Source organism: Ziziphus jujuba, chromosome 3, assembly GCF_031755915.1.
Source record: "Ziziphus jujuba cultivar Dongzao chromosome 3, ASM3175591v1".
Taxonomy (NCBI): domain Eukaryota; kingdom Viridiplantae; phylum Streptophyta; class Magnoliopsida; order Rosales; family Rhamnaceae; genus Ziziphus; species Ziziphus jujuba.
The window spans coordinates 23,669,670-23,697,140 of NC_083381.1; the positions used below are offsets into that span (position 1 = coordinate 23,669,670).

The following is a 27,471-nucleotide window of genomic DNA, read 5'->3' on the forward strand; positions in this document are numbered from 1 at the left end:
TGTACAGTCAATCACATTTTACCAATTTTTTTGGGCCCCACAAGTCCCATAACGTGTGTTGAATGCAAAAAAATGAAAACTATGGATTCTAAAATTATCCTAAGGAGAGAAAATCCCAAAATTGCTATAAAAGTTCTCAAATTTTGCAAAAATATTGGATGACTGTATTCCCTCGGTAATTCCCGAGGAAATCGTCAGTAACCAACACATACCCTCTGGAAAAAGTACCGACGGTTTCGTCGGTAATTACCAAGGGTGTACAGTCCATCACATTTTACATTTTTTTGGGCTCCACAAGTCCCATAACGTGTGTTGAATGCAAAAACATGCAAAATAAGGATTCTAAAATTATACTAAGGAGAGAAAATCCCAAAATTTCATAAATGTGTCTCAAATTTTACAAAAAAATTGGATGACTGTACCCCCTCAGTAATTCCCGAGGAAACCGTCGGTAACCAACCACATACCCTCTGGAAAAATTACCGACGGTTTCGTCGGTATTTACCAAGGGTGAACAGTCATCATATTTTTTTGCAAAATTTGAGACACGTTTAGGAAATTTTGGGATTTTCTCTCCTTAGCATAATTTTAGAATCCCTATTTTGCATGTTTTTGCATTCAACACACGTTATGGGACTTGTGGGGCCCAAAAAACTTGTAAAATGTGATGGACTGTACACCCTCGGTAATTACCGACGAAATCGTCGGTAATTTTTCCAGAGGGTATGTGTTGGTTACCGACGATTTCCTCGGGAATTACCGAGGGTGAACAGTCATCCAATTTTTTTGCAAAATTTGATACACTTTTATGAAATTTTGGGATTTTCTCTACTTAGTATAATTTTAGAATCCCTATTTGCCATGTTTTTGCATTCAACACACGTTATGGGACTTGTGGGGCCCAAAAAATTAGTAAAATGTTATGGACTGTACACCCTCGGGAATTACCGACGAAACCGTCGGTAATTTTTCTAGAGGGTATTTGTTGGTTGCCGACGATTTCCTCGGGAATTACCGAGGGTGAACAGTCATCCAATTTTTTTGCAAAATTTAAGACACTTTTATGAAATTTTGGGATTTTCTCTCCTTAGTATAATTTTAGAATTCCTATTTTGCATGTTTTTGCATTCAACACACGTTATGGGACTTGTGGGGCCCAAAAAATTGGTAAAATGTTATGGACTGTACACCCTCGGGAATTACCGATGAAACCGTCGGTAATTTTTCCAGAGGGTATGTGTTGGTTACCGACGATTTCCTCGGGAATTACCGAGGGTGAACAGTCATCCAAATTTTTTGCAAAAGTTGATACACTTTTATGAAATTTTGGGATTTTCGTGTATTTGTGTGTTCGTGTAAAGCCGTTTGTTTGGTTTTTTGTCTTTGTGTGTTCGTGTAAAGACGTTTAGAATAAGTTGATTTTTGTTTGGTTTAAAATATAATAGGATATGTAAGTAATTTTTTTTTGTTTGAAGGTTACAATGGATATTGAGGGGTAGAACAAAAAAGATATCAAGTGAAGGGGCAAAAATCATTAACTTCGGTCCTATGAGGGTATTGGGCCAAATTCCCCGCTTGGATTATATCAATGAATTGGGCTTTATTTGGGCCTCAGATTTTATGTAGCGGGCTGATTAAATGGCGAGGCTTTCAACGCTTGTGTTTGAAAAGACAAACTTCATTTTCCCTCAATAAATTAAGCCAAACTCCATGCCATGGTATTGCACACAGACACACAAAACAAGGTTTACATAGGTCGATAACATGTTTGGAGGATTATATTGTGACACTCGGTGGGAGGGATTAACAAAAGGGTAGTTGCTGATTTTTGGATGAACAATTGGACGCAGACCTTATTCGTCCATTTTTTAGGGAATAAAATTCAATTTCCAAAGTTGATCAATCTTATCTTTTCCGAAGTGTTTGAACAAAGCCTAAAGTTTTCAAAATGTTATAACAAAATCTATCTCAAATTCACAAAAAAGTGTTCAAACCGCACGATTACTTGTTATTAGTCCAAAGAATATTAATTTTGTTTTTTCTTCTTGATTGTTGGAGATTAGAAATAGGAAAAAGGATACGACAAAAAACAATTTAACTTATTAACTTTTAATAGATCTAAAGAATAATTTATTAATTTAGTTTTCAATATCACAAATTGAAAAATATGTCTAATTTGTATATTATTTCCTTTAGTAGGGATTAATTTTTCCATGGTATACAATATTAAGGGATTTTATAACTAATTTACTTGCTAGAAAAAGCAAACCCTAAAAGCTAAACCATTAACTGGGGATAGCTTAGGTAAGATAGACCTAACCAATTAAAGGGACCTTTATAACAATTCCTCTTTTATTAACCCAAATCCAAACTCTATCCTCACGGTAGTCCAAAGGGACTACAAAGCCTTCTTCCACAATAATAGCATCGAAATAAGGATTTTCCTTCTTGATTGTTACTTTTGCAACTTGTCCTTGCTTTCCTGATAGCCCTGCCCACGATGATCTCTTGCCTAAAAACACATACAAAACAGAAAACCAAAAGGAATTGGACCATAGCATAGGAATAATAATATTTACATATATTTACACTAATATAATTACTTGAACTCCTTTGCAATAAAATAATATATCACAGTTCTATTTTTATTTCAAATAATTATGATAAATTATACTGTTGAAGATGACTATTTATAGATACTATGATTATCTACCAGCATCTAAAAGTTTTTTTTGTCAATATTTGAATTTAAATTTTCGTTGTCATATCTGTTAAAAATTGATGTTTGATAAATTTGTCTGTATAAGTATATTTATATAGCTATGTTGGAATTGTTTTTTTCTTTTTTAATTTAATTTTATTTTATTTTTGATAACAAGACCATGTTGGACCTATATATAAGTAGATTAATGTAGACTATGTTGGACATTTCCAGCACGGCCCGTTTTCATATCAATCATGACTTTAAAGGTTTGACTAGAAACTACATCTACACAAAGGATAAAAATTTGACCTTCATTGGAAACACAATTAATCAATCAAATAGTTGTTATTAAAAAAACAAAAAAAAAAAAAAAAGAAAAAGAAAAATAGGAAGATGATGGAGAAACGGGTCTCATCAGGGAGAAGTAGAGACCGAACGGACCTGAAATCTAAAACACGAAATCTAGGCCTTAGTTGGACTATTGTCCATAGAGGTTGGGCTTTTATTTGGGTCTTAGATTGTATATAGCGGGCTGACCTTAAAATCTTGGGTTTGTCGAAACTGACTTTGATCCTGCCCACTTAGCAGTCCAATATGTTAAGCAGCTCAAAGTCAAATTTGTTAAGGCTCATATATATAAATATATATATATTGGTAATTGTTTAAGGCTCATGTGTTGATTATGTGGTTGACATGGGAAAAAAAAAAAAGTGTATATGCTTCTTTCTATTTGCAATTAAACAATGAAGGGAAGATAAAGAGCCAGCTGCGCATTACTCTTCGTGATGTAGTTCTTTCTGAAATATGGCACAAATATGATGTCGAAAATTAATTTCAAAATTATTTACCAAAGAATAGTAAAAAGAGAAAAGCAAAATTTGAACAATTCCTGGCCATGCATTTTTACCTGTGTAAAGTAATGTTTTACAAATACGACATAATTAATGTGGTCAATTTAATACTACAATTAATTTGCAATACAACTTAATGAAAAATTTTGTGTGTCATACTTATACAATGGATTTTTTTTTTTTTTTTTTGGGGGGGGGGGGGGGGGGGGGGGGGGGTGGCGTTGAGCTGAAATTTCCATTAAGTTTATGAAGAACAAATATTCATATACTTTTTGGTAATTTGGCTACATCGAGAACTATAAAACTAATGAGGGAAATAATTGGGAATGTTCTGATCCTCATTAACCAATTACCGCTGTTATATTTCTAATCCATATACACTTAATTCCTAGTAATAATTGTTTTTTAAAGAAAGGTAATATTTTGACTTATTAATTTTTTTTAAACAGAGTTAAATAGCTTAATAAAATTGATATGGATATGTATTTTTGTATAGAATTTTTTCTGACATTATTTTTAAATTTTCTGTTCATAATAATGGTCCTCTGCTATGTAATAACAGCCAGATGATGATGATCATCCTTAATATGACCTTAAGACTCTGCTTAAAAATTCACCCAAAAATAAAAATAAAAATAAGACTCCCCTTAAAATAATTAGTTACTAGTTTCTAGATAGATAGGTGAACAAAAAAATACAACATCTAGTTTTGTTAAGAAAAATTACACTATGTTAAACTCATGACCAAAATGGACCTTTGAACAGAAAAAGGAAAAGACTAATTATGCCTCTGGGACAAGTAATTTACAAGTAAAGATTACTCACAATGGTATGGAAACATTTTATTTTTGATCGTTTGAATAATCATATAAATATAAGAAAGAAGTCAAATTACTAGGATTGTCGACTTTTGTAACCAAAATAATAAAGTGCTATTGAGTTAAGTTTTCTATAAATTTAGAATGTAATGCTTTGTGAACTATTAATATACGTACAGTTATATTATTTGGAAAATAAAATTTAGTGTATAAATTTGATGGCTCTAGCAGTAATAATGATTTTATACTTTGAAAGAGAAAAACATATACTTGATTTAGAGACATATATATATATATATATATATATTAATGAAATATATTTGATTTAAATATGAATACAAAAACGTTCATTCAGATAATAGAACCTCCTTATTTATGGTAGGTTGGTAGGGATTAAATAAATGGTAACAATTTTGCATATTGGAGGTTGGAGATTATATAGGGTAGCTATTGGGGTGCCCCTAATTAATTAACCAATTACAGGGACCCTTTTAACAATTCCATGTGCATTAACCCAAACCCAAACCCTATCACAACGGAAGTCCTGGGTTACCACACTTCCTTCCAACACAATCATAGCTTTCACACTTGGATTCTCTCTGTCAATTGTTGCCACTGCATATTTCCCATCCTTACCCACAAGTTCTGGCCATAAATATTTGCCTGAAAATTTAAACCAAAAAAAAAAAAAAAAAACAAAAATCAAACTTTATATTAATTTTTATGTATTGGAAACTAAATATTTACATATATATATATATATATATATACAACATAACCAAAAAAATGAAAAATAAAGATATGTACCTACACAATAAGCACTCATCTTCTCTTGCTAGAAGTGCAAATTATTAATACTCTCCTCTATATTTTTTTCTTAGCTTTTTTATTTGTGAGCTTGTGTTGTGATGAGAGGATTATTTATAGTTCGTCTTGGGGCCACTGTTTACCTTTTTTAAGTTTGAAGTTAATCACATTTTTATCCAAAAAAAAAAAAAAAAGTTAATTAGATTTAGTATTAAATGCATCCCTAACAAGGGATCTTATTTAAACTCTGTAGATATAGTAAGCCTTTATACTTTAACCCCCATGCTCACATTAGTGACTAGAAGGTTTATGGTTCTTGAAATCTTGGTGCAATTAATTTTTTGCCCAGTAATCAAACATTAATGACTAGAAGGTTTATGGTTCTTGAAATCTTGGTGCAATTAATTTTTTGCCCAGTAATCAAACATTAATGACTAGAAGGTTTATGGTTCTTGAATCCTTGGCCTACATTGTTTTTTCTTTTCTTTTCTTTTTTTTTTTGTTTCCTTTTTCTCTATTTTCATATTTGATGCAACTCTTAGTAATATATATACTTTGAGCAACTAATGGTTACAAATCACATTTTTTTCTTTTTTTCTTTTTTCTTATTTGATGCAACACTTATTAATATATATATTTGGTGAACTAATGGTTACAAATCACATATTTTACACATTGCCCAAAAAAAAAAAAAAATTAATTACACATTGAGGTGGATCGATGGCGCCCAAAGAAACTTTGTAACTTTTTTTCTTTTCTTTTTTTATATATTTATATGCAATATTTTTCTTAAAAAAATGTATTTGGCCCCAAAATAAATGTGCCTTTAAATATAAATATTTTTACCTTTCTTTTATATGGGGTTAGATCTCGTTATTTCTCAGGACCGTCTAAAATTCCTAATTCTATATATAAAGTCCTAATTCTAGGAAAATACTATTGGATCTTCCAATGGAAAATCCGACAACCACTCTCCTAAGGATAGAGCTTACCATAAAATTTACCTGTACGAAAACGCACTTCTATATACATCTTCTTATTCCTCCAACCTTATTACAATAATTTCCACAAATTGCAGCATTTCGATATCAAACTATATAAAAACATATACACGATAGAAATGAACTAATAAGTAAAGAACAAAAATATATCTTTAAACATTCACTTCCGTCCACACCACCCACTTAGTACCAGTAACATGTACTATCATTTTACAGCATCCCAATACATAACGTAAACAGGAGAAAATAGAACAATATTAATAATTGTAATATTAATGACAATAACACCATAACTTGTCCGTAGATTTCCACACTTGCTCAGAAGCTTATCCACTTGCTCAAAAGCTTACACACTTGTCCGAAGGCTTCCATATAATACCAATAATAATAATAATAATAATAAAAATAACAATAAAAGATGATAATAATAACAAGGAATAAATAATTAATAATCATAATAACAATATTAATAACAATAACAATAACAATCACAAAATACCAATAATAAAATAGTAGCAACCATGATAATTAATGGCAATAATAATAATAATAAATAATAAATTAATACTAAAAATAATCATAATAAATAATAATAACAATTATAGTAACAATAATAATAATAGCAATATTAATAACAATAAAACTAATATTAATCATAATAATAATAATATTAAAAATAATTAAACATAATATCAGAATATTAGGTTATGAATAAATAAGATAATATAAGGTAAAATAATATTTTAAAACTAAAATCACATTATAAAATATACACCCGTATTGAAGCTATGAACGAGACTCTAATATGCTTTGCAATCTATGAATCCGGCTGTTGTAGGTATCTTGCAAGGATTCTCTACATTATATTTATTTTATTTTTAATGAAAAAATTATGATTGGATATTTCCTTTTTTTTTTTTTTTGGTTTTCTTGGGCTGATTTTTTTTTTCGAAGGTTTTTTTTTTTAAATAAATTATTTAAATACAACTTTTTTTTTTTATGTTTTTATATAGTTTAAATTCGTATTTTTATAAATATAAATAGAAACCTTCTACCATTCGAACTAACACATTCTTTTTTTTTTTTCGAAGGTTTGTAGAAAGAATTAAGAATATAATTAATGCTGTTTTTATTATTTATTTGAATAGGGATTTTAAATTGATTTAATTTTTCCTTTACTTAATTATTCAATAAATTAATTTCTTTTAATTATAAATTTTGGATGCTTGAATTATTACATTTTATTTGATATTTAGTTGAATAATTGACTCCTTGGTTTTCGGGGAATATGAATAACGGGTTTTGTGAAAAGGTTTTAAAAGGGAAACTTTTCCAACCGAGAGAATCGTAAGGGTTTTGAGAGAAATTATTATTTCTAATTAATTATTATTTATCTACTTAGTTATCGTGGTATTATAATTGTACAGTAGATAGGGTCACTCACTGAGATGATTAGCATATTACGTTTTTAAATTCCGTTCCCCTAGGTCCAGGTTGGGAGACGTTGATCGTCCATGGCGAGGCCGACGTCTCGGTTCTTTACCGAAAGTCCAAGAAGTATTTCTTCCCTTTTCCTCTCCATCTTGTACTGTTTCATCTGTCATTGTATTAATTCCACTTTTATTTGTATAATGCTCTGTATACTGTATTGGACATATAGTTATTTTTTTTATGCACTGATTTGCTGTTATTTATTTTGAAGTGCTGTAATTTGTGGAATCAATTTGTAGTATTGTGGGAGGAATAAGGGGATGATTATAGAAGTGTCTTTTCAGTGCAGGAAATTTTTGGTTAGTCCTACCCTTAGGGGAGGTGTTGCCGGATTTTCTGTTGGAATGTTCGGTGGTATTTCCCTAGGATCAGGACTTGTCTAGGGTTCCGGTGAGGAATTTTGGACGGGTCCTGACATGTATAGGCAATTTTTGAAAAAATAGCCATCTCTCTCTCTCTCTCTCTCTCTCTCTTGTTGGTGGCCCAATTGGCTGTGCTTCAACTGCCGGACGGCAACACATGCTGGTCGACATGGGAGCCCACGGTTGTCTACCTCGGCTACTAATTTCCTGACCGTTTGGCTTGTGGACTTTCCAGGATTGGTGCTCCAACTCTTGCAGCCCGAGTCACCTAATTAGTTGATTTTTCGATGATTTTTGGCAACGAGCTTGGTCCTTCTGATGTGATTCCGCCCGAGCTTGCTCAACCGATAACCCGCTGGGGTGCTGACTCGACACAGATGAAGACTAGGCAAATCACAAGAGCTCAAATTAAGAGATTTAAGGACAACCTGGGAGTATTTATACAAGGGGTAATCAATCTCAACAGAGCTTGTCCATACTTGAAGATACAAAGCCTATTCTAAGCATCCAAGTGGTGGAAGCCGATACGGACCCGGGTGACGGTTTTGGTACATTTTTGGAGTCCGAGAAGCATGAAATGGTTCCAATGCTTTATGGGTTCAATACATATGCCTAAGAGGTCATGGAATCAAGTTAAATCAGCCTCAAATACAATCAAAAAGGGCTTGTACGGACAGCTTCAACAATTTGGCCGAATTTGCTGTATTGCTTGCTGGCTTTACTGTATTTTACTGTATTAGCCTTTTCTTATTTTTCCAAGCATGGGCAACGTGTGGGCCTTCATATTCAGTTTATTTGGCATCCTACAAAGCATCTAGAAGCTGATTTGGAGCTCAATTTGGTCAAAGAATTGGTCAAAGTCAATGTAGTCAAAAAGCTAGTATTTTAGTTTCCTAATTTTATTCTACTTTTTGTTTTAGGAAACTACCATTATTTTTAGTTTCTATTTATTTATTTTCTGGACAAATAACATTAGGAAAGTTATTATTTTATTATTTTCTTTGTAAATTAATTAATTCCTAATTCAAAATAAAGGAATTAATTAATCCAAATTAGATTAGGAAAAGGAAAGTTTCGGCCAAGGTAGAATTCTTCATTGAGTGGCCGGTTTTTCCTAGGGTTTTTAGGATTTATTTTGTTTCTTTCAAAGCCTATTTAAAGGCTTATTTTTCATTAATAATATAACTTTAAAACTTTGAAACTTTGATTTGATTAAGAAAATACTTGTGAGATTAATTATCTCTTTGTTCTTTGAGAACACCTAAAACACCATTAGAGGATTGGTTGTTTTAGCTTGACTTATCAATAGGTTTTCCATCCCCTATTGTGGCGTCTACATTATACCAAGGTTTCTAACCACAGGTTGGTTAGGGGTTGAGGTCCATTCCATTAGAACTTGAACTTAATTAAAGATCCGGGCTAATATTATACGGGTTTAGGAGCAGGTCGTCCTAGGTTCGTATCATTTGGTATCAGAGCTAAATTTTGTTCAGGTTTGATCTATCTTTATTTGCTTTATTTGTTTTTGTGTTGTTCTGCAATTTTATCATTAGGTTAAGGTTGTATCCAACCTATACACGTTCAGCATCTTAAAAAAAAAAAAAAAACAATTCATTCCTAGTTGAATTAGGATTTCCTAGTTTTATCGTATTTTTGTTTCCTAGTTTGTTGGTTGTCTTTTATCATTGTTCTTGTTAATTTGGTTTTTGTTGATTTTTCTTTGCTGTTTTAGTCTTAGAAATTTGCATTCATATATTCAAAAAAAAAGAAAAAAAAAGAAGAAGTTTGCGGCATCATTTAAAAAAAAAAAAAAAAAAACTGCACATTTTGTTTATTTGGAGGTCACGGGTTTGGTGTTTGTTTTGGAGTTGGAATTGCAATTTTGGTAATTATTCTTGCAACTGCAGTTGTTTGAGTTCTGTGAGTGAAAAAAAAAAAAAAAAAAGAAAAAAAGAAAAAAAGAAAGAAGAGGTAAAGTCGAATAAAAAAAAAAAAAAATTTCAGTTTGTTGGAGTTTGATTTGTTTGCTGGAAATTTGTTGGAGCTGCTGGTTTTTGATTATTTATTCAATATTTGAGTTGCTGGGAAATTATTCTTGCTGCTGGATATTTGGATTTTGGGTGATTAAATTTTTTGGATTAAAATTAGTTAAAGGAATTGATACAAAACTTGAATTACAAGAACAACAACCAACACTTTTCTATATTTTTGTTCTCTTGGATTCTTGATCGTATTTGAATTTCTTTTCCTGGAATTTTATTCTTGAACTCATAATCTACTACCAACTGGTGCAGTTTTCAAAAATTCCAACGTTTTACCATTATTTTGTGTTTTCTTGTCTAGAAAGCCGAAAAATTAGGATTTGTTGGATTCTTTCGGTATTGCCTACTTTTTGCTACTGTTTGGTTGATAAGTTTAATTAAAACATACTAGTGATCTAATTGCTGTTTTGTGGGTGTTTTAATTAGAACTTTGAGATAATTCATTGAGTGGAAAAAGGCAAGAGTGTGTGAGCTTAAAAGAGGGTAAAAGCCGAAATTAGTGTGCAAACACGAGTGTCGAGACCTTGTTTGAGTGAAACACGTGAGGGAGTGAATATTGTGAGGATTTATTTTATTTTTGCAATATTTTACTAACATGACAGATTCTAGAATAAGAAGAGGGGATCCACCCTTGAGGATTAATGAGGAAGAGTCCGTAGCATTTCATGGCGATGACCGAGCTACCAGAAGTGGAGACCAAGTGGACTTGAGAACTATTTTGGAATCAATACAGCGGATGAGTGCTCAATTTGAGCATGTAAACCAAAGAGTGGGAAGATTAGAAGCTCACAAGGAAGGCCGAATACAATAAATAGCCAAGAATTCCATGGAGGACGAGGCCGAGGACGAGGAGGTCGCGAGAGGCCGAGAGAGGAATTTGATGAGGAGCCATTGGACGGTGACTTTGAGGAAGGTATGGATGAAACCTTTGCTGTCCAAGATAGAGCTGGCCGTGGGCGATATAGGAGGGATGATACAGATGAAGATTTGGGAAATATCAAGGTTAATATCCCACCTTTTATGGGTAAAAGTGATCCTGAAGCTTATTTGGAGTGGGAAGAGAAAATGGAGATGATTTTTGACTGCCACAACTATTCAGAAGGTAAGAAGGTGAAGATGGCAGCAATGGAGTTTGGCCATTATGCACTCCAATGGTGGATAAATGAGCAAAGCACCCGAAGGAGGGTTGGTGAAGACTTAATTACAACATGGCGACAAATGAAAGGAGTCATGAGGAAGCGGTTTGTGCCATCCCATTACCAAAGGTTGCTGCATCAAAGGCTTCAATCTTTGTCTCAAGGAAGTAGGTCCGTGGAGGATTATTACAAAGAGATGGAGATGTTAATGATGAGGTTAAACATGAGGGAGGATAGAGAGGCAACAATGGCAAGATTTCTTGGAGGGTTAAACCGTGACATTGCCAACCAACTTGAATTACAACAATACTTGGAATTGGAGGAGATGTTGCATGTAGCCATTAAACTTGAGAACCAATTCAAGAGGAGGGGTGTTAGTACACGGTTTGGAGGAGTTTCTAGCAATGGAAGGACAAGTTCAAGTGGCTGGAAAAATAATTCTACTTATGAAAACAAGTTGAGGCCGAAATTAGGAGAAGAATCAACCAACCGGCCTAGAAGAGAGGTCAAGACCGAATCTGTCCAAGCACTTAGAGGTGATATAAAATCTGATCCTAAACCTCAAAAATCTAGAGAAATAATTTGTTTTAAGTGCCAAGGATGAGGACACATATCTAGCCAATGCCCAAATAGAAGAATCATGGTATTAAAGGGTGATGGTGAGCTAGAATCCGCAAGTGAAGAAAGTGAGGCGGAAACCGAGCAAGAGGAGGCTTGTAATGAAGATGAAACCGAACCTGTAGATACATCTAATGCCGAGTTAAGCTTGGTTTCAAGGAGAGTACTTGCTGTCTACAAGGATGAAGAGCAGATACAAAGGGAAAACATCTTCCACACTCGCTGCGAAATACAAGGTAAAATTTGTAGCATGATTATAGATAGTGGGAGTTGTACTAATGTGATAAGTAATCTTGTAGTTGATAAATTAGGCTTGAAAACAATTAAACATCCAGAACCTTATAGATTACAATGGCTTAATGATAGTGGTGAGATGAAAGTAAACAAACAAGCCAAAGTAAAATTTAATATAGGTAGATATGAGGATGTAGTTGTATGTGATATTGTGCCTATGATTGCCGGACATATACTATTAGGTAGACCATGGCAATTTGATAAAGATGCTACTCATTTTGGTCGAGAAAATAGTATTGTTTTCAGGTTTAAAGGGAAGAAGATCATGCTGGAACCATTATCTCCTAAAGAGGTTTACAAGGACCAATTACAAATGCAACAAATGAGAGAAGCCGAAAAGCTCAAGGAAAAAGCAAGCATGGCACCAACGGCTTCACCATCCATTCAAGAAGGTAAGATTGAGGTTGCTGACCAAGGTAAGGTTTCTAAGGTTCATATTGAGTGGAAAGACCAAGAAAAAACCGAGAGAGAGGTGAGAAAAGAGAGCAAACCCGAGAGCATAAAAAAACTGGAAATTTCCGCCAATGAGAGCCAAACCGAGGAAGGAAAAAGAAAAGAAAGAAAAGAGAGGAAAAACCAGAATTTTTATTTGAGTTTAGGGGATATTAATAAGGTTATTGAGTGTAAGAAACCTTTGCTGGTCATGCTTTACAAAGAAAATTATTTTAATGATCAAACTAACTTTGAAGAACTTGAATTTCCAAGTTCAATGATTTCTCTTTTGAAGGAATTTGGAGATGTCTTCCCAAATGAAATTCCAAGTGGACTACCATCCAATCAAGAGGGAAAAGGTAAGCTTGCTATCCAAGGTAAGTCTTCTAATACTCAGGTTTTGTGGAAAGATTTTAATAAAACCAAGAGTGAAAAATTTGGTGCAAAAGCCGAGAGTGAGGAAGGTGAGATGGCATTGAGTGAGAAAGGAAAAGGAAGACAAGAAAGGAAGAACATAAATTTTTATCTTAGCTTTGGTGATGTTAATAAAGTAATTATGAATAAGAAATCATTGCTGACCATGAATTTTAAAGATACATATTTAAAGATGTCTTTATTGCATAGAACTTTATCTGCATTGTTGAGAACTTTACTTAGTGGCAATTTGAAAATTTGGGAAATATTGTTTGCTAATTTTAAAAAGTGTAATTTTTACCATAATGAGCATGTATTTCTAGATTTTGTTGTAATAGTGTTTGACCCAGGAGAATTGGTTTGGTTGCACTTACGAAAGGAAGGGTTTCCTAAACAAAGAAAGTCAAAGCTCATGCTGCGTATGGATGGACTTTTTCAAGTTTTTGAGCCGAATAACAAGAATGCCTACAAGCTTGATTTACCGGGTGAGTATAACATGAGTGCTGCATTTAATGTTGCTGATTTAACTCCTTTTTATGCAGGTGATAATCTTGATTTGAGGACAAATCCTTTTCAAGAGGAGGGGAATGATGTGATTCCGCCCGAGCTTGCTCAACCGATAACCCGCTGGGGTGCTGACTCGACACAGATGAAGACTAGGCAAATCACAAGAGCTCAAATTAAGAGATTTAAGGACAACCTGGGACTATTTATACAAGGGGTAATCAATCTCAACAGAGCTTGTCCATACTTGAAGATACAAAGCCTATTCTAAGCATCCAAGTGGTGGAAGCCGATACGGACCCGGGTGACGGTTTTGGTACATTTTTGGAGTCCGAGAAGCATGAAATGTTTCCAATGCTTTATGGGTTCAATAAATATGCCTAAGAGGTCATGGAATCAAGTTAAATCAGCCTCAAATACAATCAAAAAGGGCTTGTACGGACAGCTTCAACAATTTGGCCGAATTTGCTGTATTGCTTGCTGGCTTTACTGTATTTTACTGTATTAGCCTTTTCTTATTTTTCCAAGCATGGGCAACGTGTGGGCCTTCATATTCAGTTTATTTGGCATCCTACAAAGCATCTAGAAGCTGATTTGGAGCTCAATTTGGTCAAAGAATTGGTCAAAGTCAATGTAGTCAAAAAGCTAGTATTTTAGTTTCCTAATTTTATTCTACTTTTTGTTTTAGGAAACTACCATTATTTTTAGTTTCTATTTATTTATTTTCTGGACAAATAACATTAGGAAAGTTATTATTTTATTATTTTCTTTGTAAATTAATTAATTCCTAATTCAAAATAAAGGAATTAATTAATCCAAATTAGATTAGGAAAAGGAAAGTTTCGGCCAAGGTAGAATTCTTCATTGAGTGGCCGGTTTTTCCTAGGGTTTTTAGGATTTATTTTGTTTCTTTCAAAGCCTATTTAAAGGCTTATTTTTCATTAATAATATAACTTTAAAACTTTGAAACTTTGATTTGATTAAGAAAATACTTGTGAGATTAATTATCTCTTTGTTCTTTGAGAACACCTAAAACACCATTAGAGGATTGGTTGTTTTAGCTTGACTTATCAATAGGTTTTCCATCCCCTATTGTGGCGTCTACATTATACCAAGGTTTCTAACCATAGGTTGGTTAGGGGTTGAGGTCCATTCCATTAGAACTTGAACTTAATTAAAGATCCGGGCTAATATTATACGGGTTTAGGAGCAGGTCGTCCTAGGTTCGTATCACCTTCTCCTTAGTTTTCGACCCCCTGAGTCCAAATATAGTCTCCATTTTTTCAAATTTCAAATGGTTGAGGAGATACAATGGTTTGAAATGTGGTCGAAACTTCCCAACCATTTTTTAACCACCAGTGACGTGATATGCAAGTTTGAGCTAAGTATCTTCGATCCTCATCCTTCAAGCTTTCATTTAATATATAATTTGTAAATTTTGGTCCAGTATTTGAGATTTTGCCATTTTTGAGTAAATTTTGTATATAATATGACGTTGTATATAATATGACAATTCTGTTAAATTGTGTATAGATATACATGTTCATGTATAGACGTGTATATGTATGTTTGCAAAGACATATATTTTGTGTGTATATAGGTATATGTGTATACACCTTTGGCATATGTGTAGATGCATATATATATTGTGAGTATATGCATATCTATATATATGCTTGTTAAAAGATTGTGTATATATATAAATTTATATATGTGAACATATATGAATATATAAATAGAGGAGGAGGCTATGGTGCGGTCTATCCGCATGCGGACTTGCATCAAAATTGACGCTTTAAAAAAAAAAAGCGTCGGCTTTGGTGTGTTTGTATACACAGCTGTACACAATAAAGCTGATGCTTTTTTTAAAAGTGTCGGCTTTGATGCGGGTCCACATGCGGATGGAACACACCGTAGGCTTTCTCTCTATAAAAGATTGTATTTATACATATGACTATATATAATATATATGTGAATATATGTGAATATATATATATATAAATGAATATATATATAATTGTGTATATATATGTATACAGAGCATGGCTCTCCTCCATGAAATCCTAGACGATTTTTGTCCTGGACTTTGGTAAAGATGACAGTTTTTTAGAATACCATCATTTTTACCACAGTCCCGGACAAAAATCGTTTGAGATTTCTGAGAGGATAGACTTTGTGTATTTATATGTATGTATATGAATGTGTATATACTTGCCAAAAGATTGTATATATATGTGTAATATATATGTGTGAGTATACATGTATAATTAAATTTGTATATATATATATATATGTATACGAGTATTTTATAAGATTGATTTAAAAGAGTCAGTCAATCAATCATTGTTAATTGAGTATTTTATAAAATTTCAAAAAAGAATAAGATGCTTACGTTGAATTAAGAATAAATAATGTTTTGTTTGGCTTACTTAATTATATGCTTAATTTATTTAATTACTCGTTTATTTATTTATTTGTTAAAATAATTGATTACATTTTAAAAGTATAATTATGAGAAGTGACATTTTTGGTAAGTATATATATATATTATATTTATTTTATATAACTAGTTAGTCTGTAGATGCACCATACAGTATTGGTGTTCTGTACTGTTATGTTTATGGATCAGTGCATGTGTTATATATATAATCATCCTTTATGAGCTGTGGTGAGAGAAGGTAGACAACTATTTTACGATGATAACATTAGCTACCCTCCTTATGGCTGAAGGACGGGAGGTTTAGCCATGCCTATAGGAGCTAAGAGTGAGAAGGTTGGTAGGTATTTTGCATAGTAAGCATCAGCTGCCCCCCTGGTCGTAGAATGATAGGTTATTTAGCATCGAAACCATTGAAATGCCAATAAGGCCGTGTACAAGCTCTCTTCTTCCTCCCCTATTTGTCAAGTGGTGTTCGGGATGCCAAGCATTAGTTGGCAGCATTGATAAATCATATGGTGCATCAGGTGCCATTTCGATGTATATGCACACATATATATATATATATTATATTATGTCAATGTGTATCACACCGTATAGGGGGACCAATCTGATTTGGCTCATGAATAACCTAGTCTCATATTTTTGCTACATATGAAATCAGCGGGCTGGATGACCACCTATAGCTGTATTGATAATAGTGTATCTATAACAGCTGATATCATGGTACTGTGTATTAAAGTACTATATGGTACATCTGATGTATCTCCACTACAAATGTGCAGGCCATATAATGTATTTATAAATTTTATTTCTATTTTACCTATTTATATTTATAATTTTCTATTATTATTATTATTATTATTATTATTATTATGATTTGTTATCATTATTATTATTAATGTTAATGTTATCATTATTATTATTAATGTTAATGTAACACCCCGTCCCAAATCGCACCGGAATCCGTGCACGTTGACCGAGGTTGACTGTTGACCGTTGACCAAAGGGTCAAAAGTTGACTTTTTGACTCGGTGGGAATTTCGAGATGACTAGGGTACCGTGGCGAAGTGCACGATGCCACGAGTTCGTAGACTGGTAGCACGTCGAAAACGGAGCTACGGTTTGAAAGTTATGGACGAAACAAGTTGCGGTCCAAACTGTCCAAGGGGTGCTGGAGTTGACTTTTTGTTTATGGGGAATTGAGCTTTGACTCATGCATGGTTGTGAAGTGCTCGTCGATACGAGTTCACAGACTAGCGGCACGCTCAAAACGGACATCCGGTTAAAAAGTTATGGACGTTTGAAGTTTACCGGATACCGTATTATTTTAATATTTTTTTTTGGGTCGTGAACAGTGAAATGCCACGTGTCAGTTTCTGATTGGTCCACGTGGCATGAACAGTGTCACGCAGGGTTTTAATTTTGAAAAACTCTCGGGGAAGAGAGAGAAAGAGAGAGAAGAGAGAGAAAGAGAGAGAAGAGAGAGAAAGAGAGAGAGGAGAGAGAAAGAGAGAGAGAGAGCCACCGCCGGCCACCGGATTTTGCCACTGTTCCGGCCGAGTTACTGTACACGCGCCGGACAGAAAGCTTGCCCACCTCATTTCCGGCAAAACCTCCAAGTTTCACGGCGATTTTTCCCCTCCACCGCCGGCCACCGCGAATCGGCACTGTTCCGGCCATTTTCCGGCCACACGCGCCTGACAGCCTTGATCCTCTCCTCAAGTCCGGCCTACCCACCAAAAATCACGGCCATCGGACCACCGACGCGCCGGGATCGGAGCGTTTTCCGGCGAGGGGTCGAAAATCTTCAAACGGTGATTTCTCCGCCGTCCGACCTCCGTTTTGCTCACCGTCGGTCCCGTTGGATTGCTCTCCTCGCGATCTACAAATCTGCAAAATTTCACAGCAAACGGCCACCGTCGGAAAATACTGTTCCGGTGACGGTTGCCGGTGACGTGGCGGCCCGCCGGAAATTACTGTTCCGGCGAGTACCCGAAAATTTCGGCCAGCTCCAGTCCGCAGTATTCGACCTCCTGAACCCAAATCCGACTTCCGTTTCCGCCAATTCGCGACGGTTTGGGAGAATTGCGGAGCCGAAACTCGAAAAGCTTTCCGGCGAGATTCCGACCCCGTCGGGTTCGATCACCGGAAAGTAAGACCGAATCCGTGATCCTCATCATGCGAGCTTCGATTCGGTATATAACTCGTAACCCTTAGATGTCGCTTGGTGTTCGCTCCCCGGGTATCCATTTGGGAATTACTCGAATAAAATATTAATATTTTTGGTTTGTGCACTATGGTTGTTTAGGTGCACGCGCGAGTAGTGGAGTGGATCCCGAGGAGGATCTTAGTTGATTTGCGCTCTCCAGGTGAGTGACCCACCTTCAAAAATTATTTTGGGCAATTAATTAAATTTAATTGGTATTTAATTTAGTATTTAATTACGCTCATGTGGTGTGGTTTAATTATGGTTTTAATGCGGTTTAATTTAATTTATTTGTTATGCATGAGCAAGGTATGTCTCGGTATTAATTTTACGTGGTTTCAAATGTGATTTCTCGGGCATAATTGGGTTAAACATTTTGTGAAAATTTATAAATTATGCCCGCGGTATTTTTATGGTTGCATTTTGTATTTCGAGAAAATTGTGGTTTGTTGTTATCGCTGTTTCGTACCGGGTGATTGGATAAAATATGTGGGATGGTGTTTTGTGAAATTTTGGTATACTTCCCACGGTGGTTTTTGGAAAAACGGTACGGTTGGTTGTTTATGTTTATTTTTAGACGCACTCATACAGTATTGGTGTTCTGGTGTATGGTGTATGGACACGTGGTTTAGCACGCGGTTATTATATGGTTTAGCGTGCGGTTATTACTTCACCCGTGAGTTGCCATTGGACCGTGGGCAGGCAAGGTTAGTGTTGCGCACAGCCGCCCCCCTCCTTGGCCGGGTGATGGTTTTTAGCAGTTGGTACTGTCGGGACGCCGAAGTGACCACTGCAGGTTTCTCTCTTTAACCTCCCGCCAGTCGGTGCTCGGGACGCTGGGTATCGGAGGGCATCACCGGTATATGGTGTGGTGCGTCAGGTGTAATTGTCGGTGTAATTGCAAATAATGGTTTAAACCCCAAAGGTATTCAAAATTTATTTATTATAATTTATTATATTTTTATTATATATTTGGGGTATGTATTTATTTAATTGTTGTTGTTAAATTATTTAATCCCTTGGTTTTTGGGAGGTATGCACATTGGGTTTTGCGAAAAGGTTTTAAAAAGGGAACATTTCAAACGGAGCGATTGGTGAGAGTTTTGAGGGAAATCATTATTTTCCAAAGGTTATTATTATTTATTATTAATTGTTGGTATTTGTTCCAATCCTTAATTGTTATTATTTTATTATTATTATTAAAAGGTGTTCAGTAGTTCGGGTTACTCACGGAGATGATTAGCATCTCACACTCTTAAATTCCGTTCCCTTAGGTGCAAGTGGTGGTAGACGTTCTTCCGGAGCGAACCAAGTTTTCCGCTGCTGTTGTATTTCGAGAAGTTTCTTTGTACTCTTTCATTTCAGTGTATTATTTCTTTTCAGCCTTGTTGTATTTCTGTTGTTTAGCACTTCTTAAAGCTCTGTATACTATTGGAATACTTCTGTTTTATTTATGCACTGGACTGTTGTTGCTTTGAGAAGTGCTGGAATTTGTGGAATCAGTTTGTAGTTTGTGGGAGGAATAAAGGGATGTTTTTAGAAGTGTGTTTTCAGTGCAGGTAATTTGTGGTAAGTAAATCCCTTAGGGGAGGCTCTGTCGGATTTTCCTTTGGAGGGTCCGGTAGGGTTTCCCTGGGATCAGGGCTGTCTAGGGTTCCGGGGAAGGAATTCTGGACGGGTCCTGACAGTTAATGTTATCATTATTATTATTAATAAAATTATTTGTTATTGTTGGTATTCTTCTTCTTCTTCTTCTTTGTATTATTATTTTTATTATTGTTGTCAACTGTACAATTATCATATTTGTTCACATGAATGCGTTAATGGATTTAGGAGTATTATAGCATTCGGGCAAGTTTAGTAGCTTTTGGTAGGTGTTGTTGTAACACCCCGTCCCAAACCACATCGGAATTCATGCACGTTGACCGAGGTTGACCGTTGATCGAGTGGGTCAAAAATTGACTTTTTGTTCCAGTTGAAATTTCTAGTTGACCATGGTTGCATGATGCCCCGAGTTCGTAGACTAGTGGCACGTCGAAAACGGAGCTACGGTTTGAAAGTTATGGGCAAAACAAGTCGAGGTGCAAACTGTCCAAAAGGTGCCGGAAGTTGACTTTTTATCATTGTATAATTTTGTTTTGACTTTTATATGGTTGTAAAGTACTCGTCGATACGAGTTCATAGACTAGCGGCACGTTTAAATTGGACATCTGGTTAAAAAGTTATGGATGTGTGAAGTTCGCCGGATACCGTAATATTTTATTATATCTGGCTTAAGTGCATAGTAACACCATGTGTCGACACCTGATTGGTCCATGTGGGTGAATAGTATCACCCACGGTGGCTTTTATTTGGCAAAAACGACGGGGAGGAGAGAGAAAGAGAGAGATGAGAGAGAGAGGAAGAGAGAAACGATCGGCCGTCGGAATTGTCAAATTTTCCTGCCAATTCTTGCTACACGAGCCAGCCAGATGGGAGCACCTCTCCATTCCCGGCCAACCCTCAAAATTTCACGACCATCGGTCGCCGGACGCGCCCAGATCGAGCCGGCGAAACTCGACGGCGATTTTTCCCCTCCACCACCGGCCACCGTCGTTTGACCCATTTCCGGCCATTTTCAGGCCACAACTGCCAGACACCCCTCACCACCTTCTCATTTCCGGTCAGCCCACCAAATTTCACGGCCACCGGCCCTCCGACGCATCGGGATCGGAGTATTTTCTGGCGAGGGGCCGAAAATCTTCAAATCTAGATCTCTTCATCGTCCGGCCTTCGTTTGACTCACCGCCGGTCCCGTTGGAACCCTTTCCCCTTGATCTACAAAACCCCTAAAAAGCTCAGCCATCGGCCATTGGACGCGCCGCCGTCGGCGACGGTTGCCGGTGACCGCGGCGGCTCGCCGAAAATCACTGTTCCGGCGAGTACCCATTTGCACTGCCGGTTCCTCCCCACTAATTTCGACCCCCTGAATCCAAATCCGGGGTCCTTTTCCTCCAATTCATGACGGTTTAAAAGAATCGAATAGTTGAATCCCAAAAGCTTTCCAGCGAGATTCTGGCCACCATTGGTCCGATCTCCGGGAAGTAAGATCGGATTTGTAATCTTCGTCGCTTAAGCTTCGATTCGGTATATTACTCGTCAATTTTAGTTGTCGTTTGTGTTTGCTCCCTGGATACCCATTTGGGAGTTATCCGATTAAAATATTAATATATTTGGTTTGGTGTATTGTGGATGTTTTAGGTGCACGTGCGGGTAGTGGAGTTGATCCTGCGGAGGATCTTGATTGATATACGTGCTTAAGGTGAGTGACCCACCTTTAAATTATTTTGGGGTGATTAATTATATTTATTTTGTATTAATTTGATATTCAGAACTATGCTCATGTGGTGGAAATTGAATTTAATTGTGGAAAAAAAATATTATTTTATATGTATACATTTGTTTATTGCTACTAGATGAAAAGTTTGGTTAGAAATGAATTTCTGATTTTATTGTGATTTAATTGTATTTTTCATTCATGAGCAAAATGGTTTCAATTAATTAGTTATATTTGGATTTTTATATTATTTTTAGGCATGATTTGATTTTCAAATATTTCGAGGAAAATATTTGTTTATGTTGGTGGCTTCAATTTTTATAAGTATGCCCATGGAATATTATGTGATTTAATTTATCATATTTCAAAATTATTTATGCAATTGGAAAATTTTGAATATTTAAATTGGTGGATTTGGGAGTTGGTGGATTTGAAAATCATGGAATTTATGACGATGATTATAAAGAAATTGTAGAAAATTTATGGGTTTAATTGGATGGAATAAACCCGTATGTTTATGGAAAATTTAAGATTTTAAGATGTATTAATTTATGATTTTTTAGATGCACCATACACGTACCGGCGTTTTGATATATGGATGTGATTAGTGCGCACACGGGTGTGATTAGCGCGCAGGTGAGTGTGAGTAGCGCGCAGGTGATTTATGGGGTTGTCCTGTGTTTGCCATCGGATGAGAGTAAGACGCCCCTCCATGGCCGGGAAGCCTGTTAGCAGTGGCGCGGTGGGACGCCACGGGACCGTATGCCAGTTTCTCTCTTTAACCTACTGTCTGGTGGTACCTTGGGACGCTGGGTACTGTTGGCGCTACTGGTATATAGTGGGTGCATCAAGTGATTTTCAGAACTGGGATTTTGAAATAAATATTTTGAAATTATATTGGAATTAAGAATATAATTAATACTGTTTTTATTATTTATTTGAGTGGGGATTTTAAATTAATTTAATTTTCCTTTTACTTAATCATTCAATAAATTAATTTCTTTTAATTATAAATTTTGGATGCTTGACTTATTATATTTATTTGATATTTAGTTGAATAAATTGATGTCTTGGTTTTCGGGGAATACGAATAAAGGATTTTGTGAAAATGTTTTAAAAGGGGAACTTTTCCAACCGAGAAAATTGTAAGGGTTTTGAGAGAAAATATTATTTTCAATTAATTATTATTTATCTACTTAATTATCATGGTATTATAATTGTACAGTAGATAGGATCACTCACTGAGATGATTAGCATATCATATTTTTAAATTCCGTTCCTCTAGGTACCAAGTTTGTCGGTATTCATCCGGAACGGACTTGATCTTCATCGCTGTCTTAGTTCGAGAAGTACCTTTGTCTTCATTTATTGCAATTGTAATATTTCTTTCATCCTTGTTGTATTCTATGCTTAGTAGTACTTCATGAAGCTCTGTATACTATCTTGGACATTTATGTATTATTTTTGCACTGGGTTACTGTTATTCTTTTGGAGTGCTGTAATTTGTGAAATCAACTCGTTGTATTGTGAGAGGAATAAGGGGATGATTATAGAAGTGTGTTTTCAGTGCAGGAAATTTGTGGTAAGTCCAACCCTTAGGGGAGGTTCTACCAGATTTTCCATTGGAGGGTCCGGTAGGGTTTCCCTGGGATCAGGGCTTGTCTAGGGTTCCGGTGAGGAGTTTTGGACGGGTCCTGACAGTTGTAGCCTTCGGGCAAGTATCATAACCTTCAGACAAGTTTGATAGCTTTTGAGTAAGCATTGTAGCCTTTGGACAAGTTTGATAGCCTTCGATCAGGTGTCATAGCCTTTAGGCAGGTTATTCCAAATTTCTTGAGAGATTGTATTATTATCATCATTATTATTGTTATTATTGTTATTAATATCATTGCTTTTATTATCTTCCATTTGCATTTATACGCTTGGTATGTTTGTGGGGTGCTGTAAAAATATATTATTGTAATTAATGGGTAGTGTAGGCGGCCATAAGTTATAAAAAAATACATGTTTTCTGTACTGAGTAAATACTTAGGAAAAGTTGAAACTATTAGTAAACTCAAGAAAGGTTCTTGACACTTATAAATGTATTTTTGATGTATTAATTATTTTTTGTATTTATATTCCCATGCTATAGTGATTCAAGTTTTGCAAATTTGTGGAAACTTATAGTATGGTGGGAAGAATAAGATGAACGCATATTTTTAAAATGTATTTTCTATATAGGGAATTTGGGGACACGTCAAACTTTTAGAGGAGATGTTGCTGGATTTTCTATAGGATAGTCTGGTAGGGTTTCCCCAGTTTAGGTTTGTCTAGGATTTTGATAAGAAATCTTGGGTGGATTCTCACATAAATGATTTCTTCACATTAAAGTAGCCGATATTGCCAAAATTATGAATTACTTTTTACTTTTTAAGACTATCAAACTTGGTTTCCTTTATTGTCCTTTTCTCTTCCTTCTTCAAAACTGCTCTTGTAACACCTGGACTTGAAAAAAAAGGTCAAGGATTTGAATTTTTGACCGATTTTGATCAGAATTGATTGGAGTTAACCAAGTTGGTTTTATAGTTGACTTTTTGGTATAGGTGGGGTTTTATTTTGACCAGGGCACCATTACAAATAATATGTCACCATGAGTCCAAAGATCTGTGGCATGTTAAATTCAAAGTTAGGATCGAGAAGTTGTGGTTAGAATAAGGTTTAATTCAGATTAACTAAGCATGATTTAATGTTGACTTTTTTGTTTAATCAAGGTTTGGTGTTGACCTGGATATTATTGTGAAGTGCTTGTTAGTATGAGTTCACAAACTGGTAGCATATTTAATTTTGAGCTATGGCTTGAAAATTATAGTCAATAAACGATTGAGGGCATTTTGGTAATTTTCTTCGAGTGGGTAGACTTATTTTTTTGAAAATGGGTTTTAAAATAAGAAAAAAATATTATTTTATTATTTTAATGTTTTGGTATGTATATGTTATATATATATATATATATTATTTTATTAATTAAGTATTATTAAATTTTAATTGAAAAATTGGTTTTTCTTGAATGGAAAAAGACACCCCCCACCAAGCTTTCTTTTTCTCTGGCTGGCAGCCCCGACTTTACAAAACCCATGTAGGCTAGAATTCCACTTGGAAATTACTCCTGTTCCGATACCAATCCACCACACTGCCACATTAGCCACCAAGCCCAATCTATAGGTGACCTAACCACAGTGAGATTACCAAATGACTACCTGAAGTGCTGAGGAAAAGCTGAACTCCGAAGATCATTATTTCACTCCAATCACCAGAAACCAACGATTCTCAAGCCTTGGGGTTGACCCTTTCCACTATTATTAGGCCTCTTGAGGTTGAATCCAAGCTCAGATTGGCTCAAAACTTCCTCATTTGCAAAGCACAAAGGAATCCACTTTGACAACAACTTTCAAGCGAAGTTTACGATCACTGGCAACCACCGTTGAGCAAAGTAAGTAAAAACTTGTTACTCTCTTCACAAGCTTCACTTTGGTATATAATTTATCAATCATTGTTGGTTATTTAAGATTTTTAAAATGGAAATTTTGATTCAAATGTAACACCCCGTCCCAAATCACATCGGAATTCGTGCATGTTGACCGAGGTTGATCGTTAATTGAGTGGGTTAAAAGTTGACTTTTTGTTCCAGTTGAAATTTCTAGTTGACCAGGGTACCGTGACGAAGTGCATGATGCCCCGAGTTCGTAGACTAGTAGCACGTCGAAAACGGAGCTACTGTTTGAAAGTTATGGGCAAAAGAAGACGAGGTGCAAACTGTCCAAAAGGTGCCGGGAGTTGACTTTCTATTGTCGTGTAATTTTGTTTTGAATTTTGTATGGTTGTAAAGTACTCGTCGATACGAGTTCATAGACTAGCGGCACGCTTAAATTGGACATCTGGTTAAAAAGTTATGAATGTTTGAAGTTCACCGGATACAATAATATTTTATTATATTTGGCTTAAGTGCATAGTAACGCCACATGTCCTCACCTGATTGGTCCACGTGGATGAACAGTGTCACCCACGGTGGCTTTTATTTGGCAAAAACGCCGGGGAAGAGAGAGAAAAAGAGAGAGGAGAGAGAGAAAGGGAGAGAGAAACGACCGGCCGTCGGAAATCGTCAAATTTTTCAGCCGATCCTTGCTACATGCACCGGCCAGATGGGAGTGCCTTCCCATTTCCAGCCGAACCCTGAAATTTCATGACCGTTGGTCACCGGAAGCGCCCAGACCGAGCCGGGGAAGCTTCGCGGCGATTTTTCCCCTCCACCGTCGGCCACCGCCGTTTAACCCCTTTCCAGCCATTTTCAGGACACACATGCCAGCCACCCCTCACCACCTCCTCAATTTCGGCCTACCCACCAAATTTCACGGCCACCGGACCTCCGACGCGCCGGGATCGGAGCATTTTTCGGCGAGGCGCCGAAAATCTTCAAACCCCGATCTCTTCGCCGTCCAGCCTCCGTTTGCCACACCACCGGTCCCGTTGGAATCCTCTCCCCTTGATCTACAAAACCCCAAAAATCTCAGCCAACGGCCACCGCACACGCCGCCGCCGGTGACGGTTGCCGGTGACCGCGGTGGCTAACCGGAAGTCACTGTTCCGGCGAGTACCCAGTTGCACCGCCGATCCCTGTCCACTAATTCCAACCTCCTGAATCCAAATCTGGCGTCCTTTTCCTCCAATTCGTGACGGTTTGGGAGAATTGAGGAGTTGAATCCCGAAAGCTTTCCGGCGAGATGCCAGCCACCTCGGGTTCGATCTCCGGGAAGTAAGACCGAATCCATGATCCTCATCACTCAAGCTTTGATTCGGTATATCACTCGTAATTTTTAGTTGTCATTGTGTTCGCTCCCCGGGTACCCATTTGGGAGTTACCTGATTAAACTATTAATATATTTGGTTGGTGTACTGTGGATGTTTTAGGTGCGCGTACGAGTAGTGGAGTTGATCCTGCGGAGGATCTTAGCTGATATACGCACTTAAGGTGAGTGACCCACTTTAAAAAAAAATATTTTGGGGCAATTAATTATATTTAATTGGTGTTTAATTGATATTTGAATTATGCTCATGTGGTGCAATTTAATTATGATTTTATTGTGATTTACTTTTATTTATTATGCATGAGCAAAGTATTTTCAGTAATAAATCGTATGTGGTTTTAATATTATTTTTTGGGTATAATTGGTTTAAATATTTTATGAAAATATTAGTTTAAATTGGTGGTTTAATTTTTATAATTATGCCCACGGTATTTTATTTGTTGGACCGCGTGTTGCGAGCAAAATTATTTGTTTATTCGTTACTGATGTTTTCGTACCGGGTTATTAAATGAAAATATATGGGATGGTAAATGTGAAAATTGGTATATTTTCCACGGTAATTTTGGAAAGAACGGTACGGTTATAATTGATTTAAAAATTATTTTAGACGCATTCATACAATATTGGTGTTCTGGTGTATGTATATGGTTAGCGCGCAAGTATTATGTCTCCCGTGAGTTGCCATTGGACGGTGGGCAGGCAAGTTTGATATTGGCCACAGCCGCCCCCCTCCTTGGCCGGGATGACGGTTTCAGCAGCAGTACTGTCAGGACGCTGAAGTGCCGTTTGCAAGTTTCTCTCTTTAATCTCCCCGCCAGTCGGTGCTCAGGACGCTGGGTATCGAAGGGCATCACCTGTATATGGTGTGGTGTGTCAAGTGTAAATTTTCAGACAAAATTTCAAACCCCAAAGTGTTCAAAAATTATTTATTATATGTATTTACATTTTAATTACATTTGGAGTATTTATTTATTTATTGTTTATTAAATGGTTTGATCCCTTGGTTTTCAGGAAATACAAATATCGGGTTTTGTGAAAATGTTTTAAAAAGGGAACATTTCCAACAGAGTGAATAGTGAAAGTTTTGAGAGAAATTATTATTTCCAACTGTTATTATTTATTTACCTATTTAATTGCCGGTATTAATTTTATTCCCTTATTTGTTATATTATTATTATTAATATTATAAGT

At 35.8% G+C, this 27,471-nt stretch overlaps 1 long non-coding RNA gene across 1 annotated transcript; it reads right to left on the reverse strand.

The window, feature by feature from the left end:
* Window positions 1-4,665: 4,665 nt before the first annotated feature.
* Window positions 4,666-5,270, reverse strand: LOC112492285 (uncharacterized). Its single transcript, XR_003056544.3, has 2 exons — window positions 5,181-5,270; window positions 4,666-5,036 (listed from the first exon to the last, which is right to left on the reverse strand). It is a non-coding gene; the product is annotated as an uncharacterized LOC112492285 (long non-coding RNA).
* Between the last annotated feature and the right edge of the window lie 22,201 nt (window positions 5,271-27,471).